This window comes from Thamnophis elegans, chromosome 9 (genome assembly GCF_009769535.1).
Source record: "Thamnophis elegans isolate rThaEle1 chromosome 9, rThaEle1.pri, whole genome shotgun sequence".
Classification (NCBI taxonomy): domain Eukaryota; kingdom Metazoa; phylum Chordata; class Lepidosauria; order Squamata; family Colubridae; genus Thamnophis; species Thamnophis elegans.
Window position 1 is genome coordinate 26451882 of NC_045549.1, and position 17898 is coordinate 26469779.

A 17898-nucleotide genomic window follows, 5' to 3' on the forward strand; every position below is an offset into this window, starting at 1 on the left:
TAAAGGTCTTCTTAAAATGGAAAGTTGTCTTGCTTTCTGATGAGGGGGGAGATGGGAAATTAGTGACACAGGTTGTGTACTCCATTAAAGAAGACTTAAACTGTAAATGGAATCAAAATTAAGTTGTACATCAGTTTTATTCCATTTGCAGTATCAGAGTTGCTTGCTATAGATTAAGAAACATGAGTTTAACACAATTATTTTCTGTTTGTAACCCAAAATAATTCTTCAGTATTGGTATACAATAAAGGAGCCTATGAATCTTTACTTCATAGTAAGCAAAGAATGTTTAGTAATTCTTACAGCCTGTTAGTCAGCTTTCACAAATTTTCCTCCAGTCCTCTAGAGCAGCTTTGTTCAATCACAAGAAATATACAAAAGAGAAATTGCATAAAACACCATTCTATCCTCTTTCTTGTGGAGAAGAAGGAAATCTTTTTTTCCAGCTCCAACCCATAGATGTATACCTTTACTTTTCCAGTGGTATATGCATGTCCTCATATACTACCTATGATAGGATCATTTATAGATATGAATGACATAATCAGCATCATTTGTCAAATATTTGGAAAATATTTTCAAACACACTGAAACAAGATTGGAATTTTGCCATATTGCCAAAGTACCATCTTCCTGGACTCAGTTCGAATGGCTTGGATTTCACCTTTCTTATCTGGTATGAGATATGAGAATTTATCAGAAAGGTATAGATATGGTCCAGTTTCTCTTAAAGCTGAAAGAAAAAGAGAGAGAGAGAAAGAAAGAAAGAAAGATGTTACATTATCTTATGCTCCCATATAAGGTTTTATGAGATTTCACTGTTACCTTAGTGGCTGGGGATTCACTATTTTTACACACCAAATACCCTGTACAGGTAGTCCTCAACTAATAGTTGAGGACTACCTGTACATAATCACAATTGTGTCCAAAATTTCTGTTTCTAAGCAAGACAAGTGAGCTTTGCCATATTTTGCAATCTTTTCTGCCACTGTTGTTAAGTGAATCACTGAAGTTGTTGAGTTAGTAACCCAGTTAAATGAATCTGGCTTCCCACTGACTTTGCTTGTCACAAGTTTGCAAAAGGTAATCGCATGATCCAAGGACACTGCAACCCTTGTGGGAGCTTCATCACTGGAAGCTTTCAAGAAGAGATTGGACTCTCATTTGTCAGAAATGTTGTAGGGTCTCCTGCTTGAGTGGGGAGGGGTTGGACTAGATGACCCACAAGGTCCTTTCCAACCCTGTTAATCTGCATCTATCATAAATATGAGTCAGAAATTTGATGACATGACCATGGGATGCTGCAATGGTCATAAGTGTGGGAAATGGTCATGTCACTTTTTTCAATACCGTTGTAACTCCAAACGGTCACTAAAGTAAGTTGAGGACTACCTGATTGTTGTTTTCATTTTAACTTCATAAGTCCTTTTTCTGCAAGTTCTTGTGATGCTTCAAATATAATGGCCCAAATGCTTTTTCTTGCTTTGAATTTTGTACTGGTATGTGTTTTCTAGCAGGGTAATAATAACAGAAGATAAGTTCTAATAATCCTCTGCTGATTCAAGAAAAATATATGCAAATTAATTTAGAAACCATTTTAATTTTTCAACCATTGACATTCTGACATCAGCAACACAAGCAATCATATAAGTAGCTCCATGTGTTTTAAAAGTTCAAGTAGCTCACTGACAGCACTAACTCATCCTGGAAAATTTAGCTGTTAAACTGCACATTCCAAAGCTATCAATAGACAGCTTCTTCCTCCATTTACTTTTACGGACTGCTCTAATACTAGAATATATTGTATAGCCATTCATTCCAAGGAAGGACAACTGACATACTCTGGATTAAGAAGAGATTATTATTAATTCCTGAAGTAAAATTATATATGCACTAAGTATATGGAAATTGTTATAGCAAAGAAAACATAAGAATGTGAAGGTAACACTTTTTAGACTTTATCTCTGGACATAAAGCTGCTATACAATATCTGGAGAAATGTTTAAATCAGGAATAAGCTAAGAAATAAATTTTGGATTTGTTGCAGACAATGCAAATACTAATTCTGGTGCTGAACTAATGGCAGGAAAAATTAATTATTTCTGCAGACTAAAAAAAGGAGGCCCTAAAAAGTATTTGCAGTGGTGAGTGTAATCCACACTATCCAGAAACCATTGTTGACAGGCTACTCTTTGATACAGAGTTGTCTGTTATCAAGACTTAACAAGTACTTTCATATTTATACCATTAAAACCATGTGAGTGAAAGAATTCGGTAATTTTGTTCATTTGGATTGTCAGCAGCTTTCTGTATATGCAAAATTCAATTGGCTTTTTCTGTTTGAAGTGGATTCTAGAACTCTTTCTAGCTCTCAGGCTCACAATAATTAGTCCCAACTCTTGTGTTACTTAATTATCTTTGTGTTGAAATGATTCTGAATAGCCCTTTCTATTTAACAGCACAAAAGCAACAAAATTTTCAAATTTTGAGACCTTATCTTCACAATTATGCTAACCCTAACAAAACTGATGAAAATAATTTTTAAAAACCCTTTGCTTTCAGTCATAATAGTTATATTAGTTTTATTAGTTGTATTAGTCATTATAACTAATATATTGGTTAATATATTAATTATGCAGTATTACTAGTTATAGTACATTATTATGTTAAGCTATCATAATCTTTTCCTGATTTGCATCTTTTAATGAAAGAAAAATAGTTAAAAATAGTTCCAGAGCAACAGCACTTCAAAGTATACTAACATATGGAATTATTTAGCACCAGATAAGAGTCAATAGTGTTTACCAGCTTCCCCCAACTTGTCTTGAGTCCTGCAAGTATACAGCTTCATTTCTTCTAATTCTCAGCAATATAGCCAAAACCTAATACGGTGTCTTAGATTACTGAGCATAAGGAAGGGTAACAATGATTTTCTATTACAAACTGGATTAAGTATTTATGTTTATTTCTATGTACTTCTCCATCTTTTAACATATACTACTCTTTTTAGGTTTGTAGTTGGCCTACTGGAGGACAAAAGGAAAGATTAATTGATGTTTTTAATCTGATCGAGTAAAACTTTTATGAACAATTTTTAGTACAGTGGCAACTGGTTATGGTATGTGGAAAATAATGTGTCTCCTTCCTTTTGTGGCCAATTCCATTCTTCTACTTATTTAAAATGTAGGATTTTTTAAAATAAAGCTTAACATCTGATGATGCCATATTGTACAAAAATAATATGGAAGTGGTTTGTCATTGTTGTCTTTCAAATTCCCTGCCTGGGCTATAGCAGTAGAATTCCCTAGGGATTGGCCATCCAAATATTTCACTTAAATTTTTCAGTGTCTGCCAAGACTAGCTTGATGCTGGAAGTTGCTTCAACATTAACAATTTAAGTAAGTGTTAATTCAGATATATATTTCAGAACCTTAGGTAAAGGACCAGGATTTCAACCAAGCAGCCTGAGAAGTACTCAGAATTAAATCCCCTGAATTTTGTGATGTTAACCACTGTCTTTAACTAGTATTTGTTCCCTTTGAAGGAACTTTATTTGTTATCCCAATAGATATCAATCAGCCTTAGCATTAAATCTACTTGCACAAAACTAGATTTGGACTTGGGGACCTTTCAGTCTATTATATCAACCTTTTAGGGCCATAAAGTGGGATGTACAGGTAATCTTTGAATTACAACCAGAATTGACCCCAGATTTTACAACAGTAATAGTATAATAGTAGTATAATCTTGATTGTACTTAAATACAACGAAATAGGTTTTAACCTCACTGGTGCAAAATTATAGCAGAAATGAAAAAAGAAAGAAAGAAAAAAACTAGGGTGTGTATGGAGTGATTGTGGTTGTATTTAAAAGTCTGACAGTCCAAGGATAGAAACTATCTTGTTATGTTTGTTTATGTATGAAACTATTTATGTTTCTAAGTGAGAAATTTGTTAATGTTTATGACATTTGTTAAGTGAATCACTGCAGTTGTTAAATTAGTCACAAGGTTGTTAAGTGAATCTGGCTTCCCCATTGGCTTTGCTTGTCAGAACTTCACAAAAGATGATCACATGGACCCTGAAACGTCATAAATATGAACCAATTGTCAAGCATCTGAATGTAAATCACGTGACCAAGGGGATGCTGCAAAGGTGTGTGAAAAATGGTCATAAGTCACTTTTTTCAGTGCTGTTGTAACTTTGAAAGTCACTAAATGAACTGTTGTAAGTTGATGACTACCTGTATATATGACAGGAATGCTGGACTTTTTTTTATCAGAATTTTCTATTTAATTGTGCCAGACTCATCTAAATTGCTTCTGAAAAGTAATTTCAGAACCAGCGCACACTTCTATTTTTCCATAGACAAATCATGCTTCAATGTGTTTTGACAGACATCTTTTCCTGTTCTTATCTCATTTCCAACTTGTGATTCAGTCTTAAGTTGTCAAAAATTGCACAAGGATTAAAATATTTTTCCCATTTTATTCCAACACCATCCAATTTAAATCTGTTATCTTATGTTATCTATTACTTAAAAAATTATCAACTAGGCACCTGTTAATCTAATCTAGTCTAGTCTAGTCATTTTTTGCAGCTGGTTTTTTCCTGGTCTGATCTGCTACAAGAAGTTCACTTGATACACCCACACATCACCCATCCCAACAGCCTGACCTGATGGGACACTCATCTGACACAACCTCACTATCACAAGATCTACTTACTACACAAAGCCCTTATAAACAGATCTGACCTTCTAAAGAGCAGTCTGGGTTGATCTCCTCTAGGACTGGCCGGTTTAATTGCTTTGCAATCCAAGGGACTCGTAGGAGTCTTCTTCAGCACCACAGTTCAAAGGCCTCAATTCTTTGGCGCTCAGCTTTTCTTATGGACTCCACTGAAAATGTTACCTCATATAGTAATGAAACATTCGGAAACCAAACCACAAGCTCAGAGAATGAACCTTCACTCTTATCTTACACCTGGGCTACAGCTATTTGCCATTATTGAAATGTTTCCTTACATTTTTATACTATACTTATCTACTAGTATCCACTTAAAATTAGTATCCACTTTTAGAGCATTTAGTTTCAAGTCCATTGTGTTCCTTCTTTGCATGATGGCTAAGCACAGAATCAGAAACTAGAGAAGAGTCTTAAGTAGCTGACATTCAAAACATAAATGATTCCACCCACCTTAATTAGCTATTTCCATCATATCTGAAGATGGAATCATAATTTACAGATTATGTTTGATACTTGCTGTTTTTAATCAGAGAGGAATGATAATAGTTGTCCTGTAGCAACAGACTTTCTGATCAATGGCTGCATATGATACAGTGGTACAGTTTTTATTAAAAAGAGTGAATTACTTCATTATTCACAGAAAAACAGAATTAAACGCAACTTATTTGCAATAGTGTTTATAGTACCTTCAAAGTTTTATTTATTTTCTACCTTTTAAAATCCTCAATGTAAGTTCAGAATTAATTTAATATATGTAGATGGCAATAGGTATCTATAAGTTGTAGTTACTGTGATGGTCTCTTATGGTTGGCTTTTGTTGCAGATATGGCTGAAATTGCATCCCTATATATCACTTTTCACCAATGTGGCAATAAATCCCATTTAATTAAGATATGGATCTGAGAATTTGCTGCATTTATTAAAAAAAACACAATTAAGGTATCTTAAAAGCCTAATTAAGTTAAAAATAAATTTCATGTTTACTACTTTGTCTATGCAAATTGATTTTACAGTAAATGTATTTACATTTCAATATTCTGCAGCATTTCTTTCCCTTACCTCTGCTCCTTATCATACTACTTTTTTGAATTTCTAAAAGTTAAATAAAAATAGTATTACAGATGAATACAATTCACAAATAATCATATAAGACTAACATTGAAAATAAAGCAATATACATAGCATATCTGCATACTGATATCTCTTAACAAAGTGAGTTATAGCTTAATGTATAAATAAATAGATGCATGAAGGAATAACCTTCACAATAGAGGTGGGCATTTCTTACACTGATTAAGCTAACCATGACTTTCAGGCTAAAGTTAAATCAGAATAAGCTCATATAAAATCAGCATCATTACCATTCACACAGAGATACATTATTATTTTTATAAATAAAAATTGGATGGCAATCATAACTAATATTTCTTCCTCCATCTGTTTTCACCATGAGGTATATTGGCTGAGAGAGAGTGACTGGCCTAAAATCACCTAGCCAGTCCACATATTGTAGACTTCAACATTCAGAATTCCCCAGAAATCTGGCTGGGAAATCTGGGAGTTGAAGTCCACACATCTTAAAGTTGCCAAGGTTGAGAAACACTGCTTTAAAGAATGGGAGCCCAGGAAGTATCCATTACTAAACTAAACCCATATTTCTTGGCTCACTTTCTACAGAAGCTAACTCAGTTGGACTTCATCCTAATTAAGACTTCTCGGGATCATACTATTAATCTTCATGTAGATTTTATTTTTCAAAATCAACAGGACACTCTCTCCTTTTAACATTTTAATTTTTCAAACCATAGTCCCAAATCTATAGCTAGTTAACTCTTAATAGGGAAGCCTTGCTGGGAAAAAAAATCAATATTAACAGCATAATTCTGTAACATAGACATTCAGAACTAAATTCCTCTACATTCAGTGGAACTTGTGCAGATAGAATTTTATCACAAATGTTATTATACAGAATATTTGCATTTATTATATCCTGTTTCCAGTAGTGGGTTCCTACCGGTCCGGGCCAGTTTGGCCAAACCGGTACTGGGTAGCTGGAACTGACAGCGACCCAAGCCTGCCACGCCCCTGAACTGGTTCTCTGGGCAGCGCCATAGGCACCGCCATCTTGTTTTTTCCTTCTACTCATGTGCAGAACAATTTTTAATTGCACTGTGCATGTGCACGCAGCGTGCCCACTAGCAAACCGGCATTAATGCCTGCCGGAACCCACCCCTGTCTGTTTCCCTGAAAATAAGACCTCCCTGGATAATAAGCCCAATTGGGCTTTGGGGCACGTGTGCGAAAATAAGCCTTCCCCCAAAAAATAGCCCTCCCCAAAAATATTGCAACATAGTAGCAGCCACAAAGTGACCACACTCATCTCCTACTGCACCTAAAAAATAATAAGACCTTCCTGAAAATAAGGTCAAACACTTATTTCGAGGGTCAAAAGAAAATAAGACAGGGTCAGGGAAACATGGTATTTATATCTCACCATTGCTCAAATGAACACATCTTTGTGAAGTAAATTGAGTACAGGTATAATTATTACCTAGAGTAACATAAGGAATTCTCGCCACATATAGTTAAATCAAGGGGCACAACAGCAATTGTACTGGTATTGAAAAAGCCTTTGAAAAGATGAAAAGGCAAGATGAAGGAATAAAAGTGGTTAATATCAGTAAAACATTAACTGTGTTATGTAAATACCTTTTATGCATGAAGTAACTTGGCAGTAGATAGTAATGATGCAAATGTTTTTATGGACTGATAGTTGTAATATTTCACAGTAAACATGTTACGTAAAACCTAAAGGCCATTTCTTCAGAAAGAACAACTGGAGTGTGAAATTATTGCTCTTATGGAAAAAAGGACTAAACTAATCCAAAGTAAGCTAAAACATACAACATCTGGAATAATATTTACCGTATTTATCGGCGTATAACACGCAGTTTTAAAACTAAAATTGTAAGCTGAAACCCTGCCTGCGTGTTATACGCCGATACTGCGCGTTATACGCCGGGTCCACTGTTCCCTCTAAGGTGCGCGGCCGCAAGAAACCCCCGCGCAGAGGTTTCTAACTCCCGCGCAGAGGTTTCTTTCAAAGCAAACGTGGGGAAGTCCTTTGCAGGCAGCTAGAACTGGCTGCCTGCAAAGGACCTTCCCAAACTTGTTTCAGCGGCAGCTCTCAGCCTGGCGGCAGCGTCACACAGACTGTGGAAGGAGGGGGAGGAGGAGGGAACTAAAGAGAGCTTTTACCGAGTCTGCGCCCCACAGCCAGGACTGTCCTTGCGCCCCTCAAGCCGCGTTTCTTCCCCGCAAAGCCCTTCGGGCAACCCGAGAGTTCCGCTTGAACGCCAGAAGGGCTTTGCAGGAAGAAACGCGGCGTTTCTTCCTGCAAAGCCCTTCTGGCGCCAAAAGGAACTCTCGGGTTGCCCGAAGGGCTTTGCGGGGAAGAAACGCGGCTTGAGGGGCGCAAGGACAGTCCTGGCTGTGGGGCGCAGACTCGGTAAAAGCTCTCTTTAGTTCCCTCCTCCTCCTCCTCCTCCTCCTCCTCCTCCTCCTTCTTTCTGGAGCCCCTTCCTCAAAGATTTGGTACCAAAGCAATGGCGGTGAGGAAGTTGTGTCTTTTGGATTTGCACTGTTGTCTTTTCAATGGTTCTCAGACTGGTTGAACCTTTAGCAGCTGGGGTGATATTCTTTACTGTTAAGGTTACAATTGGATGTGTTGGACAAATCTTAAAAGATGAAACTTTTATTAAAACGTTGACTTAACTAAAAACGTCTTCCTTTTTCTTCTTCTTCTTAAATATGATTTATTTATTTATTTTTACTTCAGAAGTTTGATGACCATTGTACAAACTAATCCAACCTAAATGTAGAGGAGGAGAAGAAGGGGGGGGGATTTAAAAAGAGCAGAGGAAAAAGAAAAGAAAGCATGAAGAAAACATAAAGAAAGGGATGGGAGGGAGGGAAGGAAGGAAGGCACTTTATGTTGAGGAGTTAATGTTATAATTCATGTTCTAATGTTATAAATTTTAATCCAACATTAAGTTCCGAGCTTCCAAGTCATTTATTTTTAATGAAAAAATTTTTTACTCAAATTTTTGTGTTAAAATGGGGGATGCGTGTTATACGCCGGTGCGTGTTATACGCCGATAAATACGGTACATTAAAGTATTGGTAAACATTCCTGATAAGCAGAAATTTGACAAAGCACTGTTCGCTTGGGTCTTATTCATTTGTTTACAATTTTGTAGCCTGTTCTTCATCTTGATGGATACGGAGTAATGTGCAATAAAAGTACCATAAAATACAACATTACAATAATTAACCTTTACTGGAAACAAGATTAAAAGCAAAAGATTGTAACTTACTGGGAAAAATAGACAAATTTAAAACGCTTTGTTAGATCTGGCACTGAAGGACTAAATGGTTACTCCACATTGGAGACTGTTAATGACAAAATTACTGCATATGCCTATCAGATACGCCACTCAGTACTGGTGGCGCCAATGTGTCCAGCAATATTTTATTCAGTGCTCATGAAACTTCCAGCTGATATAGTATTTGGACATTATTATCCTCTACTCTCACATATGCTTAACTTCCTATCCCTTTTCTTTCATTTTTCTCTCCCAGTTTTCTGAAATTATCAAAAGAATAAAAGCAAGGAATATGCTGGATTTAAGCATGCATGTGCTCAGTACTGCTCATCTATTCATTGATCCTCTCAGATGATAATTATCTGCTATTCTTCCGTTGGGAGACAATTTTTTTTCTCAGGAGTCTTTTGCTCCATCATTTCCCAGAGACTAGGACTTCAACATCAACTCCAACTATCTATAGCCAGCCATTTCTCTTTTTCCTATCTTGGGTCTTGGATGAAGCTGTCTCTGGGACTTTGCATCTCTTCTTCCAGGGAAGCCATATGTTGACGTTTCTTCTCCTTCTACAATCTGAGAACCAACAAATGCTCCACACATGCATGTCAATCTTATTCTCCAACTTTTGTCTTCAACCACTCCCTCCTAGGACAGTTTTTATAGTCCTTATTTTCTCTCCTCCCTCCCTCTAATTTTGGGTTAAACTGGCAGCATGGGACATGGTCTACATCTGCCCCACAACAGTCCTCACTAGAAGCCTGTTCAGCTTATTGGACTGCACCTGTACTTCAAGTTTAGAATTGTCAAGTGCAAGCAATCAGAACAGCTTTAAGAATGGGTCAGATACGTTTATTGTTGATCACCAATTTACAAGGATCTAACTTTAGACTGCCTGTCTTTCATTGTGAAAGGTACATATAGACCAAAGGGGTTTACCTTAAACATTTCCTCCCCCAAATTGACTCTAAACTAGAATATTTTAGCTCCTCCCCCCCAAAGGGCTTCCTGTCCTTCAGCTGGTCACAAAATTGAGCTTCCTTTCCTCTTTTTCACCTTTTGCTGGCTTACAGCAGTGCAACAGCAGCCATTCCAGGCCATGGAAACCAGTGGTGGGTTCCTACTGGTTCGGCTGAATTGGTAGTAGCTTGGCAGCCTTAGTAGCTGGAACCGGCAGTGACCCAGGCCTGCCATTCCCCCAAACTGGTTCTCCCAGCGGTGCCATAGGCGTCACCATTTTGGGTTTTTTTGCTTCTGCACATGTGCAGAGCAATTTTAGTTGTGCATGCGCAGCACAAATCAAGCGCACATGCGTGTACACTGTGCGCCTGAGCAAACCGGCAGTAGTCTCTACCGGAACCCACCCTTGATGGAAACCATACACTATACCACATATAAATTGCTTATCCTGCCAGATATATTTGCAACCATTTTTGGATATACAGATATTCCTCATTTAATGACCGTTAGTTTAGTGACCATTTGAACTTGTAGTTGAAGTGTACTTACAACTGGACATCAAAGTTCCAGTAGCTGCAGTACCTACAGGGTCACGCAAATGTGATTTGGGCAGCCAGCCTACAATAGTCACGATTGTGATTTCTGCCAGTTGCACACAAGCAAAGTCAATGGGGAGGCTGACAGAAAGTAAAATTCAATCATGTGAGGTCTTTTGATGAATGATCCTTGGTGATTTTCTTAACAACAGTAATTGGAGACTGCAAGAACAGCTGTCACTAAGTGGTATGGTCATGTGATATTGCTCTTTATGATTGTATTACTTAAGGATGGAAATTCCAGTCCCAATCACCCACGCAAGAACTATCAGTACCTATAATGTGAAAGTTTTGAACGTGAGTGTATGTCGAATCAGGAGGTTTTTCTTTGAAGAATAAAGAGAACTATAAATTCCAGATCTCTGGGTTATGATAAAAATACATCAGTTAGAGAAAATATTTCTGCTAAGCTTGATTCTGAAATGGCCCCTTGCTATTTCTAAAGCCAGGGAAGTTAACTTTTCATGCAGACCTCTACCTGGATTGATGGAGCTAGAAAAATGGCATGGAGCAGTAATGCAGCCAGAAAATTATAAATGGATAATAGCATTTAATTTCTATGGAGACACAAATAACTAGGTGACAAAGATTTAGAATTTGAATCATGCGATCCTGAGAAGATCTGTTGTTCAAATCAAGCTGTATTTTAAACTATTCCAAAAAGTATATATTAATGGTCAAATTGTTTGACAAAATATGAAGAAAACTGACAGATGTATCACTGCAGATGGGTGATACAGCCAAGAAATTAAAAGATGCTTGCTCTTGGGGAGGAAACCCATGGCCAATCTAGACAGCATACTAAAATAGCAGTAGACTTATATACCGCTTCATAGGCCTTTCAGGCCTCTCTAAGCGGTTTACAGAGAGTCAGCATATTGCCCCCAACAATCTGGGTCCTCATTTTACCCACCTCGGAAGGATGGAAGGCTGAGTCAACCCTGAGCCGGTGAGATTTGAACCGCTGACCTGCTGATCTAGCAGTAGCCTGCAGTGCTGCATTTAACCACTGCGCCACCTTGGCATCACCCTGCCAACAAAAGTGCATAAGGTCAAGGCTATGGTTTTTCCAGTTGCAATGTATGGCTGTGAAAGTTGGACCATAAGAAAGGCTGAATGCCAAAGAATTGAAGTCTTTGAACTATGGTGCTGGAGAAGACTCCTGTGAGTCCCTTGGACTGCAAGGCGATCAAACCAGCCAGTCCGAGAGGAGATCAACCCTGACTGTTCTTTAGAAGCAGAGGTGGTATTTGGCAGATTCTGACCAGTTCTGGAGAACCGATAATGGAAATTTTGAATAGTTTGGAGAACCGGTAAGTACTACCTCTGACTGGCCCCGGCCCCATCTATTCTCACACCCACCAAATCACACCACACCCACCAAGCCACGTCCACAGAACTGGTAGTAAATTTTTTTGAATCCCAGCACTGTTTAGAAGGCCAGATCTTGAAAATGAAACTCAAATACCACCTAATGAGAAGGAAGAACTCACTGGAGAAGAGCCTAATGCTGAGAAAGATTGAGGGCAAAAGAAGAAGGGGACTCCTGAGGATGGTAGAGGACAGAAAGGCCTGGAGAAATGTCAGACACAACTTTGCAACTAACAACAACAATGTATATTATTAATATATACATATGCTCTGAATGAGAAATATAAGAGAGAGAAAAAGAATCCAGTGAGCTGTCTGTGGAACTGAAGCCATTTACATCCCAATATAACCAAAAGCACTATAATGACTATTGATTTTTTTAGAAACAAGATGTGATCTTTAAAAATATCTTGATCCAAGTAATTATGGCAACCCTTTTTTGCTGAAGCAAACAGAGCCAACACTTTGCTCTTGTCTGCCTTCCCTTTTACACTTTTAAGGTTTCAAGTTTAAACAATTTAACTGGAGGTGCTTTTTATTTAAATTACAAAAATGAGACAGATTAGAGGCAATACCTGTCTATTTATTTATAAGAATTTTTTCCTATAATAGAATAGAATAACAGAGTTGGGAGGGATCTTGGAGGTCTTGTAGTCCAACCCCCTGCTTAGGCTGGAAACCCTACACCACTTCAGACAAATGGTTATCCAACATCTTCTTAAAAACTTCCATGTGCCTTTGGCATTTAATCATTAGATTTAGATTTAGATTAGATTTTATTAACATTTGTAGGCCGCCCTTTTCCCTGAGGGGACTCAGGGCGGCTCACATAAAATCAGGGAGGGGAAGTACAAACAGTAACATAGACACATATAATAAAAGTAATAAGCAACATACATTCATCATTCGAGAGGGGCGGCTATCCTTGTCCCCAGGCCTGACGGGCTAGCCAGTTCTTGAGGGCTGTGCGGAAGGCCTGGACGGTGGTGAGGGTACGAATCTCCACGGGGAGTTCGTTCCAAAGGGTCGGGGCAACTACTGAGAAGGCCCTCCTCCTTGTAGTTGCCAGCCGGCACTGGCTGGCTGATGGAATACGGAGGAGGCCCAATCTGTGTGATCTAATTGGTCGCAGGGAGGTGATTGGCAGGAGGCGGTCTCTCAAGTATCCGGATCCACTACCATGCAGGGCTTTATGAGTGACTAATAGCACCTTGAAGCGCATCCGGAGATCGACAGGTAGCCAGCGCAGCTCGCGGAGGATAGGTGTTATGTGGGTGAACCGCGGTGCACCCACAATCACTCGCGCGGCCGCGTTCTGTACCAACTGAAGTCGCCGGATGCTCTTCAAGGGCAGCCCCATGTAGAGCACATTGCAGTATTCCAGCCTAGAGGTCACAAGGGCCCGAGTGACTGTTGTGAGTGCCTCCCGATTCAGGTAGGGTCACAACTGGCGCACCAGGCGAACCTGGGCGAATGCCCCCCTAGTCACAGCCGTCAGGTGGTGGTCAAACGATAGCTGTGGATCATGAAGGCCACATGACCATGGAGACGTCTTGGGACAGCGCTGGCTCTTTGGCTTTGAAACGGAGAAGAGCACCACCCCCTAGAGTCGGAACGACTAACACATGTGTGTGAGGGGAACCTTTACCTTTAAGGTGACCTGAATAGGCTTGCTTTGCCAACACCCCCCTTCTTTTGCTTTCCTGCGCCCGTCCTGCCGAAGACAGAAGTAAAACCTGGGCGACCACACCTCTGCCGGCTCTGTGGCCGGCGCCGACTGGCCACAATCCATTCCTTGAGAAGAAACGCTACTACGAGACCACCATACGGCCCTTCTGGCGTTATTTTAGGGGGCGGTGGGATGGGTGGATTCTTAATATTCGTTTCCACGCCCACCCCGCCCCCTCCTCCTCGTTTTTAAGCCAGCCGGTAAAGGAACGGCAGCAGCCACCGGCCGTATTTTAAGGCGCTGTCCATGACCTCATCGCGAACGCAGCCTCCCCCTTTTATTCGATCCAGCTTTTCCCTCTCGCTCGGCGTATGTGTGAGGGCGCGGGCGCGCGCGTCGCGAAGCAGAGAGAGAGAGAGAGAGGGAGAGAGAGAAGGAGGAAAGAGCGCTACGGTGCTCCCAAGCGCTGTTCTCCTTCTCCCCAGTCAACCAAGCACACGCACGCGCGCAGATGAAGCTGTTGCTGCTGTTGCTGCTGCTGCACCAAGACCCGGAGGAACAGATTGAGCACAGGCGCTGAAGGAGCGCCACGGCGTCCGCCGCCAGAGCGCAAGGAAGCAGCAGCAGCAGCTGCGGCGGCGCCTCCGACTTTCCCGGGGAAGGTCATTCCCTGACCAGTCGCGTGCCCTTCCCGCGCTTCCCGATCCCAGCTTGTGTACCCCCTGCCCTCCCCCCCGCCCACTTCCTCGCAGGCGGAGGCGGGCAAGCTGTGGGGAATTCGGGCGTGCTTTCTGACCGGCTGTGCCAAGTCTTTTTTTTTGGCCTGAGGCTGGAAAGAAGGGCGGCGGGTCACTGTGGAAGGTGAGAGAGACTGAGGGGGAGAAGAAACCCGGCAAAAGCAACTCAAGCGCCGCTTTAGGGGACTAGTATTAGAAGACGGCGGTTGGCGGCACTTGCCACCAGGCGAGACTTTCGTAGGACTGGAGAGACCAGCGGAGTGACGGGATCGAAGACTCAACCCAGGGACGGAAGATGGCTTCCCCCTCCTCCCCTGGCCCTCTTGAAGGCGGGACATCGCCCCAATCCAGCCAGACACGCCTTCGGCAGGTGGGTGCTCTCTATGGACCCCGCGGAGGTAGTGGGTGGCGGGCGTTACAATCACCCACCCTTTTATCCACTGGCATACACCAACCTGCGTAAATACGCGCGGCTTTCCCATTCCGGGATTCCGCTTCTATTTACACCTGGGAGGAAGCTACCTTGCGATCGGTGGGGATTTGGGTGGCGGGGAGGCGAGGTTAGGACGAGACCATGTCGGGTGGCAACTCCAACGCTATTTTTTTTTTAAAGGGTCCATTTTATCAGCTGCGCTGGGGAATGGAAATAACCAAGTCAGGTTTGTGCGCGCAAGTGCAAAGGAACTGACTGCTTCACCGCGCAAGGTTGTCATCAGACAAGCTTGTTGACACCACTGATTCCCGTGTGCTGTTGCATTGCACTCTGTCACAGACCCACTGCCAGACGATCACCTTCTGTTTCAGCTCCCTGCTTATTTCAAATGCCTTTACATTCGTCTCAGCATCCTCTTGCACCATCACATGTCATAATAATGAGCCTTTCAGTCATATCAAATGAGCTTGCTAGCCTTCATATTATTACCATATCCTAAGGAGAGACCGAACTCCATGTTGTTCGCTACAGATGGGTAGTACAGAGAAGTTTGACCCTAGTAAAACCTGCAAATGTCATGTGCACAGGAACACCCCATCATACAAGCTTATCTGCATTACTACAATACAGAATATGTCCCTTTACACAATATGCAAGATTGCTAGACAGCATGTTGCCTTAGTATTACCTATTTTCCTGCAGAGACTGATGAGCTATATGCAGGTACAGAATTCCATACCACACAGCAATTGCTGCATCCTCCTCCTAAATGACATCATTTATCTACATAACATTCATGTACATTTGCTGCCCAGCTGAGGGATCATGCAAAATACAGAAGAGGATCTGTGTATATATTTTGTCATTCTACCTAGACCATATCACATTCAGTGATGACATATGAAAAGTTCCATTTATCTTATCAGTAAACATGTATAATTCATATTACTACTGCTTTCCTCTTGCAAGCCAAGATATAATATTCTAGTTAATTTGTCCCAGCAAACAAAATATTGATATCACAAATGTGAAATGTTACATAATATTTAAATGCTATTGAGGTATAAAAACTATATTTTGAAGGTGATACAGTTTTGCCAAAGAGTACAGTTTCAACCAATAATCCTGGAAAGGAAGGAAGAAGGAAGAAAGGAAGGAAAATACAGCATTTAGTTGTCATAAGCTCTGTGTGATAATGCAGAGATACATTCAATGGTGTGTTACTGAGTGAGACAGATTGCACTTTCCACTGTGTAGAACAGAATAGTGCTGCAGTTTGAGCATTTCAGGATTCGGATTTTGTATGAAAATGGAAGAAGCACTCAAAGTCAGTTCTACACTGCTGATTACTGAGAAAATGCAAATGAGTACATGTTATTTTCTTCACCTGAAATGTATTATATCAAGCATTTATAATACAAGGTAGTTAGAGTAGACCCATCTCAGCCTGGATTCAGACACAAGTAAATAATGTGAAGAATGAGAGGGATGTCATTTAGCAAGTAGCTTCAGCTGCAACATCAGCAAAGGAAACTAAAAAGATTTCAGTGATGGTGCTAGAAAGTTTAGGACAAATGCAGTGTCATTTAGTTTTTTATTTATTTATTTATTTTAAAAATTCAGCATTGAATTCTTTAGGGGGCTGCTCTTTTAATTTTTATGATTGCAAATATTCTATATGTACACTTCATTTTATTTGTATATACATTTGTATTGCCTCTTAATTAAATTCTGCTTTATATCTAAATTATGAACTGGACCTACCCTTCTGCTATCTTACTTTCTTTTTGGCTTTTTTCTTAGACTGATAAGCTGTGTCATGGATAAAGGTAATGTCTAGCTATGTGATTTGAGAGATAATTTGGTTTCCAGTACCATCCATTAAATTATCTAAAATGAATTTGACTGCTGCAGTGAGCAGTGCTTTGCAAAATACTATTAGGATTCTAATAGGAACCACATGGCTTTAGTAGGTCTTTCTCTCCCTCCCATCTCTCTCTACATAAGGGCACCATAAAAATGTGCTATCTATCAAATTCTGAAAACAACTGTAGAACAATATATCTATATCTATATTTGTACCATATATTAACACTTCTTATCAAAATGTATCTGTCATATAAAAATGTTAATCAAATTGTATGTTTTTGGTTAAGAAACAATTATGCAAAGTGATGCATGTTTGGAATTACCAATTATTTTCATTCTGTATTGTTTTTTGTGGTACATGAAACTGGAAGACATATACGTTTCAGAGAATACAGCATCACTTTTGTGTGTATACATTCATTTAAGGGTTTCCTAGCATTGCTTACCTGCCTGATCTCACTTGATATACCAAAACTACTGCCAACTTCAGATTAAAAAAATATACTCCCAGTTCTTACTATATCTAGATTATCGGTAATTTAAAATATGGAAGATTCTGGAAATGAATAGAGATACTTAGGGTGGTATCCCTTCGCGCATTCACAGGGATTAGATTTACTTTAGATTCATTGAAGTATTTGTTTTTCATGTAAAATATTTTTAAAAATGTTTGCAGTAAAGTTGATATTATATTGTTATTCTGTCTGCCATGTGACAATAAATGATGATTGACAGTGTAACTGCAAAGATTTGAAATGCAGACAGATATAATGTTCAAATAGTTACTCGAATAACTAACATTTAATTCTCTACTGAAAGGTCAAGCTGATAACTCTAATCATTTTTTATTTGTTTATCTGCTCTTCTTGTTTCAGTAGAAACTAGAAAGACTCTACTTCCAATTAGCCACTCCTAGTTTAGTTTTAGTAAGAAGAAAACTGAATGAAAATTTAATTGGAATTTGTTTTTTCAGTGTCAGGACTTATGAACAAAATATAATGAAGTATAAGACTGAGTTTACAGATCTTCGTTGATTGGTGTCTACTTAAGATTCATAAAGCTTACAAGAGTGACAGTTTGTTTAATCAGTAATTTTTGAACGTTATCATTTTAAATTGCTGGTAGAGGTCTATA